Source organism: Ursus arctos, unplaced genomic scaffold, assembly GCF_023065955.2.
Source record: "Ursus arctos isolate Adak ecotype North America unplaced genomic scaffold, UrsArc2.0 scaffold_3, whole genome shotgun sequence".
Lineage (NCBI taxonomy): Eukaryota > Metazoa > Chordata > Mammalia > Carnivora > Ursidae > Ursus > Ursus arctos.
In genome coordinates this window covers 62,081,831-62,094,428 of record NW_026622985.1, presented here as the reverse complement: position 1 = coordinate 62,094,428, position 12,598 = coordinate 62,081,831, and the positions used below count along the sequence as shown (strand labels likewise).

At 39.9% G+C, this 12,598-nt stretch overlaps 1 protein-coding gene across 1 annotated transcript in view; it reads right to left on the bottom strand.

The window, feature by feature from the left end:
• The window catches only part of SEPTIN7 (septin 7), a 124,464-nt gene that overhangs the window by 35,344 nt on the left and 76,522 nt on the right, over positions 1-12,598 (bottom strand). The window lies entirely within an intron of this gene.

Genomic DNA, 12,598 nt, shown 5'->3' with positions numbered 1-12,598 from the left:
ACTACCACACATTACACCTGTGGTTTCCTACGAGGTAAGAGGCAGGAGATGAGCATTAATCAAAACCAACTGGGAAAATTTTACAAACAAAATACCTAACCCCACATTTTCTTTAGAATCAATTCTTGTGGATATTTAGAAGTCCTGGTTACTTGAAAGAAAGGCACATATATAAATAGTGTGTTTAGGGCTTATAATTGACATAAAGAAGGAAAACAGGAACTGAGAAAATAGTAATAGTCACTAAAGCCATATAACACTCACATAATCTAAACGTGTAACAAATAATATAAACAAACAATGTGCTTGAATGATTTGGTAATTCATAGAAATCAAAGGCAATTGACCAGACAAGTACATCTAATGTATCATTTACAGTAAATGTTTTCCTGGACTATCTCCATCTAGTTTGGTCCAAAACAATTACTCAAGTTAACTTATTACCATTCCCAAATCTTTCTCAGCATGGCTGTAATTATTTACACTTGTGTTTATGATATGGCTAAGATCCAATTCTCTTCTCAAATAGTATACTGCACATTTAGACCAAAGCAGTCGGCAAAGATGCAGGCACTGAAGAAAAAAAAAAATCCTACTAACTCTGATTAAAATCTTTGGTTCTCATTACAATTTGTAAAAATATTCTACTTGAGAAAGGGTATTGGACTTAAACAATGCCAACAGTTCCTCCTACAATCTAAGATTTTCTGTAACCACAAGCTGTGTATCAGAACATATAACTCGTTCATCTTGGGAATATGCTGCTGCTAGATAAAGTAAACACTGATTCAAACAAAAAAGGGGACTAACTGCCCGAAAAAACACAAGGTTTCATTCAATGTACAATTTATATCAAGGGCTAACTAAGACTAGAGACTCGAGGTATACTGACAAGCTAATTTAAGAGGGTAGAATTAGACTCAAATTTTGAGTGTTAATTGCCATAAGATGGTATGAATTAAGTACTATAAGGCTTAAGGGAAAAATCTAATCATCAACATGTGAAAAGCAACTTCAACTATTTATGTTTGGAAAGGAAAAGTGACTAATTTCTAGGTAGAAAAAATTGGGTGTACCTTTTGGGATTACAGATATGATGTCCTTCTATTTTCCTTTGGCAATTTTTACAGAGGCTAGCTGATGCATGAAGAGAGTGAGGAACTAAGACTGCTGAGCAAGAAAGTCTGTAGCAGCACTATCCAATAGAACTTTCTGAGATGATGATGCAAATGTTCTGTATCTTCACTGTCCAATATGGCAGATGCTTGCTATGTGGCTACTTAGCCCTTGAAATGTGACTAGAGCAACTGAGGAGCTGACTTAACTATTTAATTTGAATCAACTTAAATTTAAATAGACACATGTGGCTTGGTGACACTGAATGGACAGTACAGGTCTACGGGAACCTAAAGTTATTTTGTTAAAAGAAATAGTATAAAAAAAATCTTGTTAAAACTGAAAACACTGCCTGACAGATTTGGACATGTATGTCCATGGAGGGGCTTCTAATCTTTTAGACAAGTAAGAGGCAAAGGTCTTATCTTTTAGACCAATGGCCTTTATACTGCTTTAATCCTAGTGTGAACTACCAGTGGAAATTTTGAACATCCCAAATATATTTATTTATATCTACCAAATATATACAATTGGAAATCTGTTAATAAATATTAACACAGTATTAATTCTCTGTAGATTAAAAAAGGAAACATCAATAAATAGGGTTCTTAATATCTTCTGGCCATTTTCACTATCAACAATGGATGTGCATTGCTTAGAAGTCCACTGTTTCACACCACATAGCTAAGATAATACAGCTAGTCTGATACCAGGTTACTCTCATAATATGAGAAAGGAAAATGAGGAAATAATCAGACTTACCAGTGTTAGATTTTCAAAACTTAAAAAAAAAAGTGATATTATGTCATGTGACTTACAAAGTTCATATTTTATATATATGCTTGTCCTCTAGTCAAAGGACACTCGAATTATTTGTCATTATATATCAATTTAAAAAAGTGGACAATCTCCAACATCTCAATATATCTTGAATTTGCTTCCATCTCCTTCATAAAAACAGGTTATTCATTTATGGTAACTGTCACTGAAGCAGAAATATCCAAAGTAATCATACCATCCCTTTACCTAATAATTCCTTTAAATGACACAGCACTATATATTAGAAACTGATGCAAAATACATTCTCCATGAATCATCCCCCAATTTTACTCCAAAGCATTTCTGGTTCCCTTATTACTAAGCAAAGCCCATTTCTACCTTCAAAAATAGGTTGTATACTAATCACACACCATACCAGCTTAAATTTTAAGATCCTTGTTTCCTTGTTTTTATAACCAGTTTAACAACTTGTTTACTGACATAAAAAAAAAATTAAGATCTATATTTTAAATACTTTGAAGAGTCTGTTTATAAAAGGTCTTTTCTGGCCTATGAAATTCTATGTATCCATACATGGTCAAATAGATAGAAGGCAACATATGGAAGAGATCCAGAAAACTTAACTGTAAACTAGTGCCATTCACAGGATCCGACTGTATCCTATCATCTGGTTTTGCAAGTATCCCCATGGGATCCATGGAAAACAAATTAGTTCAAGTCCAGGAATTTCAAACTTTTCTTAAGAAATCTATTCCAAATGGTCACTTTCCCATGCACTTTACTTAAGCAGGTCACATCAGCATATTTTATGGCATCACTCAAAGTTCTCTAAGATTAAATGCATAATTTAATACTGAAAGAATGAATCAAGAGTATTTTCAATTATGTGTTTCTCTCTGAAAAATAAAACTAAAGCCCATTATATTGTTTATGTACAATTAATTTACTGAGGACTCTTTTGGACTCTTAGTTCACAGAAATCCAAAGCACCCTTTTTTCTAATATTGTTCCATTTTTCAATCTGAGAAAAAAAAATTAAACCTTCAGTGTTTCTATAGCTTCATTTCTTTCATTTTCAAAAGATGGTTAAAAGTTTTATAACCTGGGGCGCCTGGGTAGCACAGCGGTTAAGCGTCTGCCTTTGGCTCAGGGCGTGATCCCGGTGTTATGGGATCAAGCCCCACATCAGGCTCTTCCGCTATGAGCCTGCTTCTTCCTCTCCCACTCCCCCTGCTTGTGTTCCCTCTCTCGCGGGCTGTCTCTATCTCTGTCGAATAAATAAATAAAATCTTAAAAAAAAAAAGTTTTATAACCTAATGTTTAAGAGTTATTTGTTAAACTAAGTAGAAAGTATTACTTAATTAATTATGTTAAATTTCAAGAAGAGGGTTAAAATTTTCTGTCAGGAGCTTACCTCTCTACCCACAAGGAGGTGGTATTACAGCCAAAGCTCTGCAGGGACTTGGGACAACAGAGACTTAAACAGCCTGAGATATTCCACTTAGCTCAAAAACAAAAACTATCTATTTGGATTATTTAATGCCTGAAAAGATAAATATCATCTTAGGTACTTCATTATGTTCCACAAGAAACTAAGAGGCGAGTGACCAATAGTAGAATCATTATGCCTAAAGATTATTTCCTTCTCATCAAGACCCTTATCTAGTTTATTAAGAGAGTTGATCCAGGGACGCCTGGGTGGCTCAGTTGGTTAAGCGTCTGCCTTCGGCTCAGGGCTCAGGTCATGATCCCAGGGTCTTGGGACTGAGTCCCGCATTGGGCTCCTTCTCAGCAGGGAGCCTGCTTCTCCCTCTGCACCCCCCCCCATGCTCTCTGACAAATAAATAAATAAAATCAGCAAGCAGGAGGGAGGGAGGGAGGGAGGGAGGGAGGGAGGGAGGGAGGAAAGGAAGGAAGGAAGGAAGGAAGGAAGGAAGGAAGGAAGGAAGGAGAAAGGCAGTTGATCCAAAGATTCAAGAAAAGAAAGAGAGAAAGAGAGAAGAAAAGAAAGAAAAGAAAAGAAAAGAAAAGAAAAGAAAGAAAAGAAAAGAAAAGAAAAGAAAAGAAAAGAAAAAAGAAAAGAAAGCAGGCAGTTGATCCAAAGATTCAAATTCTAGGGGCACCTGGGTGGCTCAGATGGTTAAGCATCTGACTCTTGGTTTCAGCTTAGGTCACGATCTTAGGGTCTTGAGATCAAGCCCCACATCAGGGTCTGCGCTCAGTGTGGAGCCTGACTGAGATCTCTCTCCCTCTCTGCCTCTTCCCCAGCCCCTCACTCTTGCTCTCTCTCAAATTAATAAATTTTTAAGCACGTGCGCGCATGCACACACGTGCGCACATGCACACGCGTGCGCACACACACACGCACACTAAATCACTACACCTCATTTCCCCTGACTCCTTACACCGAGATCTTAAGTTGCCTGTCCCTTTCATTTTCTATTAGCAACCCCCCTCCTAAACCCTTTATTTCTTTTTCCTTTCCAGCCCAGGTATCTTTCTGTTCCACAAAATTCACGAACTTCCATTTGACAGGAATTTCCCTGCTATCCAATAATCCTTCTATGTGCTCACTAGTCTCATTCCTCTCTCATTTCCCAGTATGGCTCTTCTCTGTCACCATGCTCAGCAAAGTACCTCATCTCTACATGAAGACAACAGCATCCCCAATTTGTTTGAAGCAACAGTCTTTCCTTCTGTTCAGTGAAATAGATCCCTTTCTTCCTAAGGTTAATTTCTCAATCTATACCAGGAATCTGACTACTCCATATTAGAGTCATATTGACAACTGCTTAGACTATTTCCCCTTTATTTTCAACCTCTCATCTCTTAGAGATTAATTCCCCATAGGATATAAACATTCTCAGGTCTTTCTTGGAAATAAAAACCAAATGACTCTCTCAGTACCCTACACTCAACTCTAGGTATTCACTTTCATCCCTTCCTTCATAGCCATCCCATCATCAGTGCCTCATTTACTACTCACTTCTCAAACCAGTGCCATCTTGCCCTCTATTCCTACTACTTCACTAAAATCTACCCTGCCAAGGTAATCTATAGCACCTTACAGCAGCATATTCTCACTAAATCATATTTGCTTGCTATATCCTTCATGTGACTGGCTTAAGAACTTTGATCGTGTCTATCATCACTGTAGCCCCAAAACCTCGAGTAAGATAAGCATTCAAATGTCTGTTTTATGAATGGTTCAAAAAACTATCAATATTGGACCAATATCAACAAGAGAATTTCCTAACTGGGCTTTATAAAAAAGGTCTCAAGGAGTCTATAAAACATTATCTTAGGGACAGGATTCATTATTTTCACCTTTTCTCACTTCCAAAATTTCTATAGCCATTTAATCTGCAAGAGTGATTTGTAGGACTTCATAAGCCAAGAAAAAAAGTTTTAAAGGGGACCAATATAAGGTTGCCAACTAAGAACTCAAAAAACAAACAAATGAAAACAAGCAAACAAACAAACAAAAAAACCCCTAATACTCTTGGGTGCCTGGGTGGCTCAGTTGGTTGAGTGTCTGACTCTTGATTTCGGCTCATAATCTCTGGGTCATGAGATCAAGCCCTGCCTTGGGCTCCGCACTCAGCAGGGAGTCTGCTGGAGATTCTTTCTCTCCCTTCTCCCTTTGTCCCTCCACCCCCCACACTCTCTCTCAAATGAATAAATAAATCTTTAAAAAAAGACCTAACACTCTCATTTCACAAAAGAAATTGAAACAATTTAATTAGTCTCAGAATAAAGGACAGTCTTTCCTTTGGAGATAGTTGGCAACCCTTCACGGACTTAAAATAGGATTCAAAAATTTTCAAGTGTAACAAAATTATAAAATTTGCTACTATACATACAACACTGTATGTAATATTTTTCTTAAAACTTTGTTAATCTGAGGATCTATTTTTGAGAATGGAACACAAAGTGGAACAAGTGTTCAATTCTATCACTTCATTTTAATCAGTCTATTAAAAAAAATTCATGAATAAAAACAGAAGTTACAGGTACTATTTCATTCAATGTGAAGTATTCTCAAAGAATGAAGGATAAACAGTACTCTCTAACTTCTTCCCTGAGAGACAGGATAAAACCAGTCTGTATCATGCTGGAAACAATGCAGAGCAGTGGCTCTCAAAGTGTAGTATCCTGAGGAGCAGATACATATCTGGGAACTTTTGAGAAACATGAATTCTTTGGGCCCTGCCTCAAACCTATTAAATAGCAAACTCTGAGGGGAGGGGGACTCAGCAATGTTTTAACCAGCCTTCCAAGTGACTGTGATGTTCACGAGTTTGAGAACCACAAGTATAAAAAACTCTGGGACTGGAGTGTTGGCTCACATTTGGAGCTGCAGCACTCAGAGTCCTACGGAGGCTCAAGGCAGGACACGGGAATTAATCGCAAAAGACTTCTATTTAATACTGAAAATTCCATTCAAATCAGAACCACTCATATACAGGAAACTCAGAACCATCTCTCTGTTCAGTGTAGATGCCTCTTTCCTTCCAAGACTGCAAATGTGAAGGAATTTATGATACCAGACTCTTACAAATAAATAATGCTCAGGGAGGAGATTATGAGACCACAGTCTTCATTAAAATCTCACTCCCTACCCCACTACATCACAGGATTTTTCTTTTTGTTGTCTTCTTCTATTTTTTTTTTTTTTTTGGACAGTTGGAAGTGTTCCAGAAAGCCTTCAGGTCAGGGAAATTGCAGACTTTTGAAACTCAGGATTTTATGTTTCTCCTGGTCTGATATGTCTAGGCTGAGATGTTATACTTCTAAACATCCTCCACTGAAAGAATTTATGAGCTTCCAAGAGGAGATTACCCGCTAGATTACTGAACTTGGTGAAGAGCCAGTCAACTGTGAAAGAAAACTACCTTCTATTCTCTAAACAAATGGAATGACTCAGAACATGTTATGTTCTCTCCTGGAAAAGTGAGGAAGAGAGTACACAGGATCTTCAACTTGTTTCTAGTATATCAAGGAATACCTCCATACAGTCAGGAAAGAGTACTTCTCTGGGATTCTAGTAAGAATCAATCCAGTTCTCAGATGTTATAGGTCTTAATTTTTGGTAAAAAGAAGAGATTTAAGAATGATTCACAGGATTCACGTACGCCGGGCATTTGATTCTTTCGCATCGTCGTAAGAAGGAGCAGGGAAGGACAAAACATGGATATGAAATACGTTTTGGATGTTGCCAATACTTTGCTACAGGAGCGAAGCCATCACCCTCGGATTGCCTGCTAACTTTGGAATATGCTATACCTTGAGGAGGAGTTTAGATGGTGGAGGAGTAGGAGACACCTTTTTCAGCCGGTCCTCCAAGTCGAGCTGGATAGGTACCAGACCAGCCTAAACAACCACGGAACCAGCCTGAGACGCAGGAAGATACATCTGGATCTCTATAAATGAACATCTCCAGTGCTGAGTATTGAGGTACGAAGCGGGGAGCCGTGAAACCGCACACAGATATCGGAAGATAAACGGAAGGGGGAGGGAGACGCCGCGTTTGGGCGCCGGGAAGAGGTAGCCACCTGCACGGGGGAGCGGGCGGACTCGCGGACGGCACCCGCAAAACAGCAGACTGAGACCGTGAACCGGGAGCGCGCGCCACCAGGCTTCTCACGGAGCTCTGGAATCCCGGTGTGCTCACCAGAAATAGACTGAGACCGGGAGCTCTGGGAGCACGCGGGGTGGCTGGCGGCTGGCGGCGTTAGAAACACAAAGGACAGAGACGCGCCGGCCCTGGAAGTGAGGGCTAGGACACCGGGTGTGGGGCGCACATCCTGGGACGCTGCAGGGTTGAGCAGCACCAACAGTAGCAGAGTTAAAGTGACCAGAACATTAGTAGAGAACGGGCCGCAATCCCTCTGTTCTGTGACAGAGGCTGAAATTCGGCCGCTGCTGCTCTGACTCTCAGAAGAGGCACAGCAAACCGCCAGGGAAAGCCGCCAGAGAACAAAAGCCTGGAAATACCGGCTCAGAGAGTGCCCATCCCCATCCCCCCTCGCAGGGGACACAGACTCTACCCAAACAGGGTTGCCTGAGTATCGGCGCGGCAGGCCCCTCCCCCAGAACACAGAAGGCAGGCTGAAAAATCAAGAAGCCCACAACTGGGGCGCCTGCGTGGTGCAGTCATTGAGCGCCTGTCTTCGGCTTAGGGCGTGATCCCGGCGTTCCGGAAAGGAGTCCCTCATCGGGCTCCTCCACTGGGAGTCTGCTTCTTCCTCTCCCACTCCCCTGCTTGTGTTCCCTCTCTCACTGGTTGGCTGCCACATAAATAAATAAATAAAATCTTTAAAGAAGAAGCCCACATCCCTAAGATCCCTATAAAACAGGGGCGTACAGCCTGGGTCCTGGTCAATAATTTGGGCTCTGGACAACCCCGCAACCTCTCCTCATCAGAACAACAAGAAGGAGAAGCCCCCCCAGCAAAGAAAAGACAGTGAGTCTGTGGCCTCTGCCACAGAAATTATGGATATGGATGTAACCAAATTATCAGAAATGGAATTCAGAGTAACGATGGTCAAAATGATGAGTAGAATTGAAAAAACTATTAACGAAAAGGTTACTGAGAATATAGAATCCCTAAGGACAGAAATGAGAGCAAATCTGACAGAAATTAAAAATTCTATGAGCCAAATGCAGGCAAAACTAGAGGCTCTGACGGCCAGGGTCACCGAAGCAGAGGAACGGGTTAGTAAATTGGAGGATGGGTTAATAGAGGAAAAAACGAAAACAGAAGCTGGTCTTAAAAAAATCCAGGCCCATGAATGTAGGTTACGGGAGATTACTGACTCAATGAAACGATCCAATGTCAGAATCATCGGCATCCCCGAGGGGGTGGAGAAAAACGGAGGTCTAGAAGAGATATTTGAACAAATTGTAGCTGAAAACTTCCCTAATCTAACAAGGGAAACAAACATTTGTGTCCAAGAGGCAGAGAGGACCCCTCCCAAGCTCAACCACGACAAACCTACGCCACGTCACGTCATACCGCATTTCGCAAATATTAGATCCAAGGATACAGTATTGAAAGCGGCCAGGGCAAAGAAATTTCTCACGTACCAAGGCAAAGGCATCAGAATTAAGTCAGACCTGTCTACACAGACCTGGAATGAGAGAAAGGGTTGGGGGGGCATTCTTAAAGCTCTTTCAGAGAAAAACATGCAGTCAAGGATCCTTTATCCAGCAAGGCTGTCATTCAGAATTGATGGAGAAATAAAGACCTTCCAGAATCGCCAGTCATTAACCAATTTCGTAACCACGAAACCAGCCCTACAGGAGATATTAAGGGGGGTTCTATAAAGGTAAAAAGGCCCCAAGAGTGCTACAGAACAGAAAGTCACAACCGATACAAACAAAGACTTTACTGGCAACATGGCATCATGCCATGGCATCATTAAAATTCTATCTCTCAGTTCTGAGTGTCAATGTAAATGGTTTAAACGCTCCCATAAACGCCACAGGGTTGCAGATTGGATAAAAAGAAATGACCCATCCATTTGCTGTCTACAAGAGACTCATTTCGAACCCAAAGATGCATTCAGACTGAGAGTAAGGGGATGGAGTACCATCTTTCACGCAAATGGACCTCAAAAGAAAGCTGGGGTAGCAATTCTCATATCAGATAGATTGGATTTTAAATTAGAGAATATAGTTAGAGATGCAGAAGGGCACTATATTATTCTTAAGGGAAGTATTCAACAAGTAGATATGACAATTATAAATATATATGCCTCCAACAAGGGAGCAGCAAGATACACAAACCAACTCTTAACCAGAATAAAGAGACATATAGATAAAAATACATTAATAGTAGGGGACCTCAACACCCCACTATCAGAAATAGACAGAACACCCTGGCAAAGACTAAGCAAAGAATCAAAGGCTTTGAATGCCATATTCGACGAGTTGGACCTCATAGATATATATAGAACACTACACCCCAGAACCAAAGAATACTCATTCTATTCTAATGCCCATGGAACATTCTCAAGAATAGACCATGTTCTGGGACACAAAACAGGTCTCAACAGATACCAAAAGATTGAAATTATCCCCTGCATATTCTCAGACCACAACGCTCTGAAATTAGAACTCAACCACAAGGAAAAATTTGGAAGAAACTCAAACACTTGGAGACTAAGAACCATCCTGCTCAGGAATGACTCGATAAACCAGGAAATCAAAAATCAACTTAAACAATTTATGCAGACCAACGAGAATGAAAACACAACGGTCCAAAACCTATGGGATACTGCAAAGGCAGTCCTAAGGAGGAAATACATAGCCATCCAAGCCTCACTCAAAAGAATAGAAAAATCTAAAATGCAGTTTTTATATTCTCACCTCAAGAAGCTGGAACGGCAACAGAGGGACAGGCCTAATCCACTCACAAGGAAGCAGTTGACCAAGATGAGAGCAGAAATCAATGAATTAAAACCAGAAGCACAGTAGAGCAAATCAACAGGACTAGAAGCTGGTTCTTTGAGAGAATCAATAAAATTGACAGACCACTGGCAAGACTTATCCAAGAGAAAAGAGAAAGGACCCAAATTATTAAAATTATGAATGAAAAAGGAGAGGTCATGACCAACACCAATGAAATTGGAAGGATTATTAGAAACTATTATCAACAGCTATATGCCAAAAAACTAAGCAATCTGGAAGAGATGGAGGCCTTCCTGGAAACCTATAAACTACCAAGACTGAAACAGGAAGAAACTGATTTCTTAAAGAGGCCAATTAATTATGAAGAGATTGAGTCAGTGATAAACAACCTTCCAAATAACAAAACTCCAGGACCGGATGGTTTTCCTGGGGAATCCTACCAAACATTCAAAGAAGAAATAAGACATATTCTCCTAAAGCTATTTCAAAAAATAGAAACAGAAGGAAAGCTACCAAACTCATTCTATGAGGCCAATATTACCTTGATCCCCAAACCAGGCAAAGACCCCATCAAAAAGGAGAATTACAGACCAATTTCCCTAATGAATATGGATGCCAAAATCCTCAACAAGATCCTTGCTAATAGAATCCAACAGTACATTAAAAGGATTATCCATCATGACCAAGTGGGATTCATACCTAGGATGGAAGCATGGTTCAACATTCGCAAATTGATCAGCGTGATACATCATATCAACAAGAAAAGACTGAGGAACCATATGATCCTCTCAATTGATGCAGAAAAAGCATTTGACAAAATACAGCATCCTTTCCTGATTAAAACCCTTCAGAGTGTAGGAACAGAGGGTACACTTCTCAATCTCATAAAAGCCATCTATGAAAAGCCTACAGCAAATATTATTCTCAATGGGGAAAAGCTGGAAGGCTTTCCCTTAAGATCAGGAACACGACAAGGATGCCCACTCTCGCCACTATTATTCAACATAGTACTAGAAGTCCTTGCAACAGCAATCAGACGACAAAAAGGGATCAAAGGTATCCAAATCGGCAGAGAAGAAGTCAAAATGTCTCTCTTCGCAGATGACATGATACTCTATATGGAAAACCCAAAAGAATCCACCCCCAAACTATGAGAAGTTATAGAGCAATTCAGTAATGTGGCGGGATACAAAATCAATACTCAGAAATCAGTTGCATTTCTATACACGAATAACGAGACTGATGAAAGAGAAATTAGGGAATCCATCCCATTTACAATAGCACCAAAAACCATACGTTACCTTGGAATTAACTTAACCACAGACGTAAAGGACCTTTATTCTAGAAATTATAAATCACTTTTGAAAGACATTGAGGAAGACACAAAAAGATGGAAAAATATTCCATGCTCATGGATCAGAAGAATTAACATAGTTAAAATGTCCATGCTACCCAGAGCAATCTACACTTTCAATGCTATCCCGATCAAAGTACCGAGGACATTTTTCAAAGAACTGGAACAAATAGTCCTTAAATTTGTATGGAAACAAAAAAGGCCCCGAATCTCCAAGGAACTGTTGAAAAGGAAAAACAAAGCTGAGGGCATCACAATGCCGGATTTCGAGCTGTACTACAAAGCTGTGATCACAAAGACAGCATGGTACTGGCACAAAAACAGACACACAGACCAATGGAACAGAATAGAGAACCCAGAAATGGACCCTCGGCTCTTTGGGCAACTAATATTTGATAAAGCAGGAAAAAACATCCGGTGGGAAAAAGTTTCTTCAATAAATGGTGCTGGGAAAATTGGACAGCTACATGCAAAAGAATGAAACTTGACCACTCCCTCACACCATACACAAAAATAAACTCCAAATGGATGAAAGACCTCGATGTGAGACAGGAATCCATCAAAATTCTAGAGGAGAACATAGGCAGCAACCTCTATGACATCGGCCAAAGCAACCTTTTTCATGACACATCCCCAAAGGCAAGAGAAACAGAAGATAAAATGAACTTATGGGACTTCATCAAGATAAAAAGCTTCTGCACAGCCAAGGAAACAGTCAAAAAAACAAAGAGGAAGCCCACGGAATGGGAGAATATATTTGCGAATGACACTACAGATAAAGGACTGGTATCCAAGATCTACAAAGAACTTCTCAAACTCAATACACGAGAAACAAATAAATCAAAAAACGGGCAGAAGATATGAACAGACAATTCCAATGAAGACATACAAATGGCTAGCAGACACATGAAAAAATGTTCAAAATCATTAGCC